This window comes from Diprion similis, chromosome 1, assembly GCF_021155765.1.
Source record: "Diprion similis isolate iyDipSimi1 chromosome 1, iyDipSimi1.1, whole genome shotgun sequence".
Lineage (NCBI taxonomy): Eukaryota > Metazoa > Arthropoda > Insecta > Hymenoptera > Diprionidae > Diprion > Diprion similis.
The window spans coordinates 14318348-14331897 of record NC_060105.1 but is presented as its reverse complement, the minus strand read 5'-3'; positions in this window follow the sequence as shown (position 1 = coordinate 14331897).

Below are 13550 nucleotides of genomic sequence, written 5' to 3'. Positions count from 1 at the left end.
GGAATCTTGGTTTAGAGCCAAGATAGCCAGAAATTCGACATTTTTCAACGAATCTTGGCTATTTATGAACCGATCCTGAAATTCTTGTGTGGGTTCGTCAGGGCTCCAGACACTCAGCTGCCCCGCACCGAAAATTCAGAAAAAAGTTAGTATTTGGCCGAGAAACCCTCGATTCTCGTCGGTTCTGACCGTTCTGACCAAGTGACGGATGAGACGTCGAATTGCAATGCGCGTTCTTCGGAATCGCAGACATTCGGGTCAGACCAGCAGAAAAATTGAGGAATCTTGATTCAAAGTCAAGATAGCCAGAAATTCGACATTTTTCAACGAATCTCGGCTATTTATGAACCGATCCTGAAAATCTTAGGTGGGTTCGACAGGGCTCCAGACACTCAGCTGCCCCGCACCGAAAATTCAGAAAAAAGTTAGTATTTGGCCGAGAAACCCTCGATTTTCGTCGGTTTTGACCGTTCTGACCAAGTTACGGATGAGACGTCGAATTGCATTGCGCGTTCTTCGGAATCGCAGACATTCGGGTCAGACCAGCAGAAAAATTGAGGAATCTTGATTTAGAGACAAGATAGCCAGAAATTCGACATTTTTCAACGAATCTCGGCTATTTATGCACCGATCCTGAAATTCTTGGGTGGGTTGGTCATGGCTCCAGACACTCAGCTGCCCCGCACCGAAATTTCAGGAAAAAGTTAGTATTTGGCCGAGATACTCTCGATTCTTGTCGGTTCTGACCGTTCTGACCAAGTTGCGGATGAGACCTCAAATTGCAATGCGCGTTCGTCGGAATCGCAGACATTCGGGTCAGACCAGCAGGAAAATTGAGGAATCTTGATTTAGAGTCAAGATAGCCAGAAATTCGACATTTTTCAACGAATCTCGGCTATTTATGAACTGATCCTGAAAATCTTGGGTGGGTTCGACAGGGCTCCAGACACTCAGCTGCCCCGCACCAAAAATTCAGAAAAAAGTTAGTATTTGGCCGAGAAACCCTCGATTTTCGTCGGTTCTGACCGTTCTGACCAAGTTACGGATGAGACGTCGAATTCCAATGCGCGTTCTTCGGAATCGCAGACATTCGGGTCAGACCAGCAGAAAAATTGAGGAATCTTGATTTAGAGACAAGATAGCCAGAAATTCGACATTTTTCAACGAATCTCGGCTATTTATGAACCGATCCTGAAATTCTTGGGTGGGTTGGTCAGGGCTCCAGACACTCAGCTGCCCCGCACCGAAATTTCAGGAAAAAGTTAGTATTTGGCCGAGATACCCTCGATTCTTGTCGGTTCTGACCGTTCTGACCAAGTTGCGGATGAGACCTCAAATTGCAATGCGCGTTCGTCGGAATCGCAGACATTCGCGTCAGACCAGCAGAAAAATTGAGGAATCTTGATTTAGAGACAAGATAGCCAAAAATTCGACATTTTTCAACGTATCTCGGCTATTTATGAACCGATCCTGAAATTCTTGGGTGGGTTCGTCAGGGCTCCAGACACTCAGCTGCCCCGCACCGAAAATTCAGAAAAAAGTTAGTATTTGGCCGAGATACCCTCGATTCTCGTCGGTTCTGACCGTTCTGACCAAGTTACGGATGAGACGTCGAATTGCAATGCGCGTTCTTCGGAATCGCAGACATTCGGGTCAGACCAGCAGAAAAATTGAGGAATCTTGATTCAGAGACAAGATAGCCAGAAATTCGACATTTTTCAACGAATCTCGGCTATTTATGAACCGATCCTGAAATTCTTGGGTGGGTTCGTCAGGGCTCCAGACACTCAGCTGCCCCGCACCGAAATTTCAGGAAAAAGTTAGTATTTGGCCGAGATACCCTCGATTCTTGTCGGTTCTGACCGTTCTGACCAAGTTGCGGATGAGACTTCAAATTGCAATGCGCGTTCGTCGGAATCGCAGACATTCGGGTCAGACCAGCAGAAAAATTGAGGAATCTTGATTTAGAGACAAGATAGCCAAAAATTCGACATTTTTCAACGTATCTCGGCTATTTATGAACCGATCCTGAAATGCTTGGGTGGGTTCGTCAGGGCTCCAGACACTCAGCTGCCCCGCACCGAAAATTCAGGAAAAAGTTAGTATTTGGCCGAGATACCCTCGATTCTTGTCGGTTCTGACCGTTCTGACCAAGTTGCGGATGAGACCTTAAATTGCAATGCGCGTTCGTCGGAATCGCAGACATTCGGGTCAGACCAGCAGAAAAATTGAGGAATCTTGATTTAGAGACAAGATAGCCAAAAATCCGACATTTTTCAACGTATCTCGGCTATTTATGAACCGATCCTGAAATTCTTGGGTGGGTTCGTCAGGGCTCCAGACACTCAGCTGCCCCGCACCGAAAATTCAGAAAAAAGTTAGTATTTGGCCGAGAAACCCTCGATTCTCGTCGGTTCTGACCGTTCTGACCAAGTTACGGATGAGAGGTCGAATTGCAATGCGCGTTCTTCCGAATCGCAGACATTCGGGTCAGACCAGCAGAAAAATTGAGGAATCTTGATTTAGAGACAAGATAGCCAGAAATTCGACATTTTTCAACGAATCTCGGCTATTTATGAACCGATCCGGAAATTCTTGGGTGGGTTCGTCAGGGCTCCAGACACTCAGCTGCCCCGCACCGAAAATTCAGGAAAAAGTTAGTATTTGGCCGAAATACCCTCGATTCTCGTCGGTTCTGACCGTTCTGACCAAGTTGCGGATGAGACCTCAAATTGCAATGTGCGTTCGTCGGAATCGCAGACATTCGGGTCAGACCAGCAGAAAAATTGAGGAATCTTGATTTAGAGTCAAGATAGCCAGAAATTCAACATTTTTCAACGAATCTCGGCTATTTATGAACTGATCCTGAAAATCTTGGGTGGGTTCGACAGGGCTCCAGACACTCAGCTGCCCCGCACCAAAAATTCAGAAAAAAGTTAGTATTTGGCCGAGAAACCCTCGATTTTCGTCGGTTCTGACCGTTCTGACCAAGTTACGGATGAGACGTCGAATTCCAATGCGCGTTCTTCGGAATCGCAGACATTCGGGTCGGACCAGCAGAAAAATTGAGGAATCTTGATTTAGAGACAAGATAGCCAGAAATTCGACATTTTTCAACGAATCTCGGCTATTTATGCACCGATCCTGAAATTCTTGGGTGGGTTGGTCAGGGCTCCAGACAATCAGCTGCCCCGCACCGAAATTTCAGGAAAAAGTTAGTATTTGGCCGAGATACCCTCGATTCTTGTCGGTTCTGACCGTTCTGACCAAGTTGCGGATGAGACCTCAAATTGCAATGCGCGTTCGTCGGAATCGCAGACATTCGGGTCAGACCAGCAGAAAAATTGAGGAATCTTGATTTAGAGACAAGATAGCCAAAAATTCGACATTTTTCAACGTATCTCGGCTATTTATGAACCGATCCTGAAATTCTTGGGTGGGTTCGTCAGGGCTCCAGACACTCAGCTGCCCCGCACCGAAAATTCAGAAAAAAGTTAGTATTTGGCCAAGAAACTCTCGATTCTCGTCGGTTCTGACCGTTCTGACCAAGTTACGGATGAGACGTCGAATTGCAATGCGCGTTCTTCCGAATCGCAGACATTCGGGTCAGACCAGCAGAAAAATTGAGGAATCTTGATTTAGAGACAAGATAGCCAGAAATTCGAAATTTTTCAACGAATCTCGGCTATTCATGAACCGATTCGGAAATTCTTGGGTGGGTTCGTCAGGGCTCCAGACACTCAGCTGCCCCGCACCGAAAATTCAGGAAAAAGTTAGTATTTGGCCGAGATACCCTCGATTCTTGTCGGTTCTGACCGTTCTGACCAAGTTGCGGATGAGACCTCAAATTGCAATGCGCGTTCGTCGGAATCGCAGACATTCGGGTCAGACCAGCAGAAAAATTGAGGAATCTTGATTTAGAGTCAAGATAGCCAGAAATTCAACATTTTTCAACGAATCTCGGCTATTTATGAACTGATCCTGAAAATCTTGGGTGGGTTCGACAGGGCTCCAGACACTCAGCTGCCCCGCACCAAAAATTCAGAAAAAAGTTAGTATTTGGCCGAGAAACCCTCGATTTTCGTCGGTTCTGACCGTTCTGACCAAGTTACGGATGAGACGTCGAATTCCAATGCGCGTTCTTCGGAATCGCAGACATTCGGGTCGGACCAGCAGAAAAATTGAGGAATCTTGATTTAGAGACAAGATAGCCAGAAATTCGACATTTTTCAACGAATCTCGGCTATTTATGCACCGATCCTGAAATTCTTGGGTGGGTTGGTCAGGGCTCCAGACAATCAGCTGCCCCGCACTGAAATTTCAGGAAAAAGTTAGTATTTGGCCGAGATACCCTCGATTCTTGTCGGTTCTGACCGTTCTGACCAAGTTGCGGATGAGACCTCAAATTGCAATGCGCGTTCGTCGGAATCGCAGACATTCGGGTCAGACCAGCAGAAAAATTGAGGAATCTTGATTTAGAGACAAGATAGCCAAAAATTCGACATTTTTCAACGTATCTCGGCTATTTATGAACCGATCCTGAAATTCTTGGGTGGGTTCGTCAGGGCTCCAGACACTCAGCTGCCCCGCACCGAAAATTCAGAAAAAAGTTAGTATTTGGCCAAGAAACCCTCGATTCTCGTCGGTTCTGACCGTTCTGACCAAGTTACGGATGAGACGTCGAATTGCAATGCGCGTTCTTCCGAATCGCAGACATTCGGGTCAGACCAGCAGAAAAATTGAGGAATCTTGATTTAGAGACAAGATAGCCAGAAATTCGAAATTTTTCAACGAATCTCGGCTATTCATGAACCGATTCGGAAATTCTTGGGTGGGTTCGTCAGGGCTCCAGACACTCAGCTGCCCCGCACCGAAAATTCAGGAAAAAGTTAGTATTTGGCCGAGATACCCTCGATTCTTGTCGGTTCTGACCGTTCTGACCAAGTTGCGGATGAGACCTCAAATTGCAATGCGCGTTCGTCGGAATCGCAGACATTCGGGTCAGACCAGCAGAAAAATTGAGGAATCTTGATTTAGAGTCAAGATAGCCAGAAATTCGACATTTTTCAACGAATCTCGGCTATTTATGAACTGATCCTGAAAATCTTGGGTGGGTTCGACAGGGCTCCAGACACTCAGCTGCCGCGCACCAAAAATTCAGAAAAAAGTTAGTATTTGGCCGAGAAACCCTCGATTTTCGTCGGTTCTGACCGTTCTGACCAAGTTACGGATGAGACGTCAAATTCCAATGCGCGTTCTTCGGAATCGCAGACATTCGGGTCAGACCAGCAGAAAAATTGAGGAATCTTGATTTAGAGACAAGATAGCCAGAAATTCGACATTTTTCAACGAATCTCGGCTATTCATGCACCGATCCTGAAATTCTTGGGTGGGTTGGTCAGGGCTCCAGACACTCAGCTGCCCCGCACCGAAATTTCAGGAAAAAGTTAGTATTTGGCCGAGATACCCTCGATTCTTGTCGGTTCGGACCGTTCTGACCAAGTTGCGGATGAGACCTCAAATTGCAATGCGCGTTCGTCGGAATCGCAGACATTCGGGTCAGACCAGCAGAAAAATTGAGGAATCTTGATTTAGAGACAAGATAGCCAAAAATTCGACATTTTTCAACGTATCTCGGCTATTTATGAACCGATCCTGAAATTCTTGGGTGGGTTCGTCAGGGCTCCAGACACTCAGCTGCCCCGCACCGAAAATTCAGAAAAAAGTTAGTATTTGGCCAAGAAACCCTCGATTCTCGTCGGTTCTGACCGTTCTGACCAAGTTACGGATGAGACGTCGAATTGCAATGCGCGTTCTTCCGAATCGCAGACATTCGGGTCAGACCAGCAGAAAAATTGAGGAATCTTGATTTAGAGACAAGATAGCCAGAAATTCGAAATTTTTCAACGAATCTCGGCTATTCATGAACCGATTCGGAAATTCTTGGGTGGGTTCGTCAGGGCTCCAGACACTCAGCTGCCCCGCACCGAAAATTCAGGAAAAAGTTAGTATTTGGCCGAGATACCCTCGATTCTTGTCGGTTCTGACCGTTCTGACCAAGTTGCGGATGAGACCTCAAATTGCAATGCGCGTTCGTCGGAATCGCAGACATTCGGGTCAGACCAGCAGAAAAATTGAGGAATCTTGATTTAGAGACAAGATAGCCAAAAATTCGACATTTTTCAACGTATCTCGGCTATTTATGAACCGATCCTGAAATTCTTGGGTGGGTTCGTCAGGGCTCCAGACACTCAGCTGCCCCGCACCGAAAATTCAGAAAAAAGTTAGTATTTGGCCAAGAAACCCTCGATTCTCGTCGGTTCTGACCGTTCTGACCAAGTTACGGATGAGACGTCGAATTGCAATGCGCGTTCTTCCGAATCGCAGACATTCGGGTCAGACCAGCAGAAAAATTGAGGAATCTTGATTTAGAGACAAGATAGCCAGAAATTCGAAATTTTTCAACGAATCTCGGCTATTCATGAACCGATTCGGAAATTCTTGGGTGGGTTCGTCAGGGCTCCAGACACTCAGCTGCCCCGCACCGAAAATTCAGGAAAAAGTTAGTATTTGGCCGAGATACCCTCGATTCTTGTCGGTTCTGACCGTTCTGACCAAGTTGCGGATGAGACCTCAAATTGCAATGCGCGTTCGTCGGAATCGCAGACATTCGGGTCAGACCAGCAGAAAAATTGAGGAATCTTGATTGAGAGTCAAGATAGCCAGAAATTCAACATTTTTCAACGAATCTCGGCTATTTATGAACTGATCCTGAAAATCTTGGGTGGGTTCGACAGGGCTCCAGACACTCAGCTGCCCCGCACCAAAAATTCAGAAAAAAGTTAGTATTTGGCCGAGAAACCCTCGATTTTCGTCGGTTCTGACCGTTCTGACCAAGTTACGGATGAGACGTCGAATTCCAATGCGCGTTCTTCGGAATCGCAGACATTCGGGTCGGACCAGCAGAAAACTTGAGGAATCTTGATTTAGAGACAAGATAGCCAGAAATTCGACATTTTTCAACGAATCTCGGCTATTTATGCACCGATCCTGAAATTCTTGGGTGGGTTGGTCAGGGCTCCAGACAATCAGCTGCCCCGCACCGAAATTTCAGGAAAAAGTTAGTATTTGGCCGAGATACCCTCGATTCTTGTCGGTTCTGACCGTTCTGACCAAGTTGCGGATGAGACCTCAAATTGCAATGCGCGTTCGTCGGAATCGCAGACATTCGGGTCAGACCAGCAGAAAAATTGAGGAATCTTGATTTAGAGACAAGATAGCCAAAAATTCGACATTTTTCAACGTATCTCGGCTATTTATGAACCGATCCTGAAATTCTTGGGTGGGTTCGTCAGGGCTCCAGACACTCAGCTGCCCCGCACCGAAAATTCAGAAAAAAGTTAGTATTTGGCCAAGAAACCCTCGATTCTCGTCGGTTCTGACCGTTCTGACCAAGTTACGGATGAGACGTCGAATTGCAATGCGCGTTCTTCCGAATCGCAGACATTCGGGTCAGACCAGCAGAAAAATTGAGGAATCTTGATTTAGAGACAAGATAGCCAGAAATTCGAAATTTTTCAACGAATCTCGGCTATTCATGAACCGATTCGGAAATTCTTGGGTGGGTTCGTCAGGGCTCCAGACACTCAGCTGCCCCGCACCGAAAATTCAGGAAAAAGTTAGTATTTGGCCGAGATACCCTCGATTCTTGTCGGTTCTGACCGTTCTGACCAAGTTGCGGATGAGACCTCAAATTGCAATGCGCGTTCGTCGGAATCGCAGACATTCGGGTCAGACCAGCAGAAAAATTGAGGAATCTTGATTTAGAGTCAAGATAGCCAGAAATTCGACATTTTTCAACGAATCTCGGCTATTTATGAACTGATCCTGAAAATCTTGGGTGGGTTCGACAGGGCTCCAGACACTCAGCTGCCGCGCACCAAAAATTCAGAAAAAAGTTAGTATTTGGCCGAGAAACCCTCGATTTTCGTCGGTTCTGACCGTTCTGACCAAGTTACGGATGAGACGTCAAATTCCAATGCGCGTTCTTCGGAATCGCAGACATTCGGGTCAGACCAGCAGAAAAATTGAGGAATCTTGATTTAGAGACAAGATAGCCAGAAATTCGACATTTTTCAACGAATCTCGGCTATTCATGCACCGATCCTGAAATTCTTGGGTGGGTTGGTCAGGGCTCCAGACACTCAGCTGCCCCGCACCGAAATTTCAGGAAAAAGTTAGTATTTGGCCGAGATACCCTCGATTCTTGTCGGTTCGGACCGTTCTGACCAAGTTGCGGATGAGACCTCAAATTGCAATGCGCGTTCGTCGGAATCGCAGACATTCGGGTCAGACCAGCAGAAAAATTGAGGAATCTTGATTTAGAGACAAGATAGCCAAAAATTCGACATTTTTCAACGTATCTCGGCTATTTATGAACCGATCCTGAAATTCTTGGGTGGGTTCGTCAGGGCTCCAGACACTCAGCTGCCCCGCACCGAAAATTCAGAAAAAAGTTAGTATTTGGCCAAGAAACCCTCGATTCCCGTCGGTTCTGACCGTTCTGACCAAGTTACGGATGAGACGTCGAATTGCAATGCGCGTTCTTCCGAATCGCAGACATTCGGGTCAGACCAGCAGAAAAATTGAGGAATCTTGATTTAGAGACAAGATAGCCAGAAATTCGAAATTTTTCAACGAATCTCGGCTATTCATGAACCGATTCGGAAATTCTTGGGTGGGTTCGTCAGGGCTCCAGACACTCAGCTGCCCCGCACCGAAAATTCAGGAAAAAGTTAGTATTTGGCCGAGATACCCTCGATTCTTGTCGGTTCTGACCGTTCTGACCAAGTTGCGGATGAGACCTCAAATTGCAATGCGCGTTCGTCGGAATCGCAGACATTCGGGTCAGACCAGCAGAAAAATTGAGGAATCTTGATTTAGAGACAAGATAGCCAAAAATTCGACATTTTTCAACGTATCTCGGCTATTTATGAACCGATCCTGAAATTCTTGGGTGGGTTCGTCAGGGCTCCAGACACTCAGCTGCCCCGCACCGAAAATTCAGAAAAAAGTTAGTATTTGGCCAAGAAACCCTCGATTCTCGTCGGTTCTGACCGTTCTGACCAAGTTACGGATGAGACGTCGAATTGCAATGCGCGTTCTTCCGAATCGCAGACATTCGGGTCAGACCAGCAGAAAAATTGAGGAATCTTGATTTAGAGACAAGATAGCCAGAAATTCGAAATTTTTCAACGAATCTCGGCTATTCATGAACCGATTCGGAAATTCTTGGGTGGGTTCGTCAGGGCTCCAGACACTCAGCTGCCCCGCACCGAAAATTCAGGAAAAAGTTAGTATTTGGCCGAGATACCCTCGATTCTTGTCGGTTCTGACCGTTCTGACCAAGTTGCGGATGAGACCTCAAATTGCAATGCGCGTTCGTCGGAATCGCAGACATTCGGGTCAGACCAGCAGAAAAATTGAGGAATCTTGATTTAGAGACAAGATAGCCAAAAATTCGACATTTTTCAACGTATCTCGGCTATTTATGAACCGATCCTGAAATTCTTGGGTGGGTTCGTCAGGGCTCCAGACACTCAGCTGCCTCGCACCGAAAATTCAGAAAAAAGTTAGTATTTGGCCAAGAAACCCTCGATTCTCGTCGGTTCTGACCGTTCTGACCAAGTTACGGATGAGACGTCGAATTGCAATGCGCGTTCTTCCGAATCGCAGACATTCGGGTCAGACCAGCAGAAAAATTGAGGAATCTTGATTTAGAGACAAGATAGCCAGAAATTCGAAATTTTTCAACGAATCTCGGCTATTCATGAACCGATTCGGAAATTCTTGGGTGGGTTCGTCAGGGCTCCAGACACTCAGCTGCCCCGCACCGAAAATTCAGGAAAAAGTTAGTATTTGGCCGAGATACCCTCGATTCTTGTCGGTTCTGACCGTTCTGACCAAGTTGCGGATGAGACCTCAAATTGCAATGCGCGTTCTTCGGAATCGCAGACATTCGGGTCAGACCAGCAGAAAAATTGAGGAATCTCGATTTAGAGACAAGATAGCCAAAAATTCGACATTTTTCAACGTATCTCGGCTATTTATGAACCGATCCTGAAATTCTTGGGTGGGTTCGTCAGGGCTCCAGACACTCAGCTGCCCCGCACCGAAAATTCAGAAAAAAGTTGGTATTTGGCCGAGAAACCCTCGATTCTCGTCGGTTCTGACCGTTCTGACCAAGTTACGGATGAGACGTCGAATTGCAATGCGCGTTCTTCCGAATCGCAGACATTCGGGTCAGACCAGCAGAAAAATTGAGGAATCTTGATTTAGAGACAAGATAGCCAAAAATTCGACATTTTTCAACGTATCTCGGCTATTTATGAACCGATCCTGAAATTCTTGGGTGGGTTCGTCAGGGCTCCAGACACTCAGCTGCCCCGCACCGAAAATTCAGAAAAAAGTTAGTATTTGGCCAAGAAACCCTCGATTCCCGTCGGTTCTGACCGTTCTGACCAAGTTACGGATGAGACGTCGAATTGCAATGCGCGTTCTTCCGAATCGCAGACATTCGGGTCAGACCAGCAGAAAAATTGAGGAATCTTGATTTAGAGACAAGATAGCCAGAAATTCGAAATTTTTCAACGAATCTCGGCTATTCATGAACCGATTCGGAAATTCTTGGGTGGGTTCGTCAGGGCTCCAGACACTCAGCTGCCCCGCACCGAAAATTCAGGAAAAAGTTAGTATTTGGCCGAGATACCCTCGATTCTTGTCGGTTCTGACCGTTCTGACCAAGTTGCGGATGAGACCTCAAATTGCAATGCGCGTTCGTCGGAATCGCAGACATTCGGGTCAGACCAGCAGAAAAATTGAGGAATCTTGATTTAGAGACAAGATAGCCAAAAATTCGACATTTTTCAACGTATCTCGGCTATTTATGAACCGATCCTGAAATTCTTGGGTGGGTTCGTCAGGGCTCCAGACACTCAGCTGCCCCGCACCGAAAATTCAGAAAAAAGTAAGTATTTGGCCAAGAAACCCTCGATTCTCGTCGGTTCTGACCGTTCTGACCAAGTTACGGATGAGACGTCGAATTGCAATGCGCGTTCTTCCGAATCGCAGACATTCGGGTCAGACCAGCAGAAAAATTGAGGAATCTTGATTTAGAGACAAGATAGCCAGAAATTCGAAATTTTTCAACGAATCTCGGCTATTCATGAACCGATTCGGAAATTCTTGGGTGGGTTCGTCAGGGCTCCAGACACTCAGCTGCCCCGCACCGAAAATTCAGGAAAAAGTTAGTATTTGGCCGAGATACCCTCGATTCTTGTCGGTTCTGACCGTTCTGACCAAGTTGCGGATGAGACCTCAAATTGCAATGCGCGTTCGTCGGAATCGCAGACATTCGGGTCAGACCAGCAGAAAAATTGAGGAATCTTGATTTAGAGACAAGATAGCCAAAAATTCGACATTTTTCAACGTATCTCGGCTATTTATGAACCGATCCTGAAATTCTTGGGTGGGTTCGTCAGGGCTCCAGACACTCAGCTGCCCCGCACCGAAAATTCAGAAAAAAGTTAGTATTTGGCCAAGAAACCCTCGATTCTCGTCGGTTCTGACCGTTCTGACCAAGTTACGGATGAGACGTCGAATTGCAATGCGCGTTCTTCCGAATCGCAGACATTCGGGTCAGACCAGCAGAAAAATTGAGGAATCTTGATTTAGAGACAAGATAGCCAGAAATTCGAAATTTTTCAACGAATCTCGGCTATTCATGAACCGATTCGGAAATTCTTGGGTGGGTTCGTCAGGGCTCCAGACACTCAGCTGCCCCGCACCGAAAATTCAGGAAAAAGTTAGTATTTGGCCGAGATACCCTCGATTCTTGTCGGTTCTGACCGTTCTGACCAAGTTGCGGATGAGACCTCAAATTGCAATGCGCGTTCTTCGGAATCGCAGACATTCGGGTCAGACCAGCAGAAAAATTGAGGAATCTTGATTTAGAGACAAGATAGCCAAAAATTCGACATTTTTCAACGTATCTCGGCTATTTATGGACCGATCCTGAAATTCTTGGGTGGGTTCGTCAGGGCTCCAGACACTCAGCTGCCCCGCACCGAAAATTCAGAAAAAAGTTGGTATTTGGCCGAGAAACCCTCGATTCTCGTCGGTTCTGACCGTTCTGACCAAGTTACGGATGAGACGTCGAATTGCAATGCGCGTTCTTCCGAATCGCAGACATTCGGGTCAGACCAGCAGAAAAATTGAGGAATCTTGATTTAGAGACAAGATAGCCAAAAATTCGACATTTTTCAACGTATCTCGGCTATTTATGAACCGATCCTGAAATTCTTGGGTGGGTTCGTCAGGGCTCCAGACACTCAGCTGCCCCGCACCGAAAATTCAGAAAAAAGTTAGTATTTGGCCAAGAAACCCTCGATTCTCGTCGGTTCTGACCGTTCTGACCAAGTAACGGATGAGACGTCGAATTGCAATGCGCGTTCTTCGGAATCGCAGACATTCGGGTCAGACCAGCAGAAAAATTAAGAAATCTTAATTTAGAGACAAGATAGCCAGAAATTCGACATTTTTCAACGAATCTCGGCTATTTATGAACCGATCCTGAAATTCTTGGGTGGGTTCGTCAGGGCTCCAGACACTCAGCTGCCCCGCACCGAAATTTCAGGAAAAAGTTAGTATTTGGCCGAGATACCCTCGATTCTTGTCGGTTCTGACCGTTCTGACCAAGTTGCGGATGAGACTTCAAATTGCAATGCGCGTTCGTCGGAATCGCAGACATTCGGGTCAGACCAGCAGAAAAATTGAGGAATCTTGATTTAGAGACAAGATAGCCAAAAATTCGACATTTTTCAACGTATCTCGGCTATTTATGAACCGATCCTGAAATTCTTGGGTGGGTTCGTCAGGGCTCCAGACACTCAGCTGCCCCGCACCGAAAATTCAGGAAAAAGTTAGTATTTGGCCGAGATACCCTCGATTCTTGTCGGTTCTGACCGTTCTGACCAAGTTGCGGATGAGACCTCAAATTGCAATGCGCGTTCGTCGGAATCGCAGACATTCGGGTCAGACCAGCAGAAAAATTGAGGAATCTTGATTTAGAGACAAGATAGCCAGAAATTCGACATTTTTCAACGAATCTCGGCTATTTATGAACCGATCCGGAAATTCTTGGGTGGGTTCGTCAGGGCTCCAGACACTCAGCTGCCCCGCACCGAAAATTCAGGAAAAAGTTAGTATTTGGCCGAGATACCCTCGATTCTTGTCGGTTCTGACCGTTCTGACCAAGTTGCGGATGAGACCTCAAATTGCAATGCGCGTTCGTCGGAATCGCAGACATTCGGGTCAGACCAGCAGAAAAATTGAGGAATCTTGATTTAGAGACAAGATAGCCAGAAATTCGACATTTTTCAACGAATCTCGGCTATTTATGAACCGATCCGGAAATTCTTGGGTGGGTTCGTCAGGGCTCCAGACACTCAGCTGCCCCGCACCGAAAATTCAGGAAAAAGTTAGTATTTGGC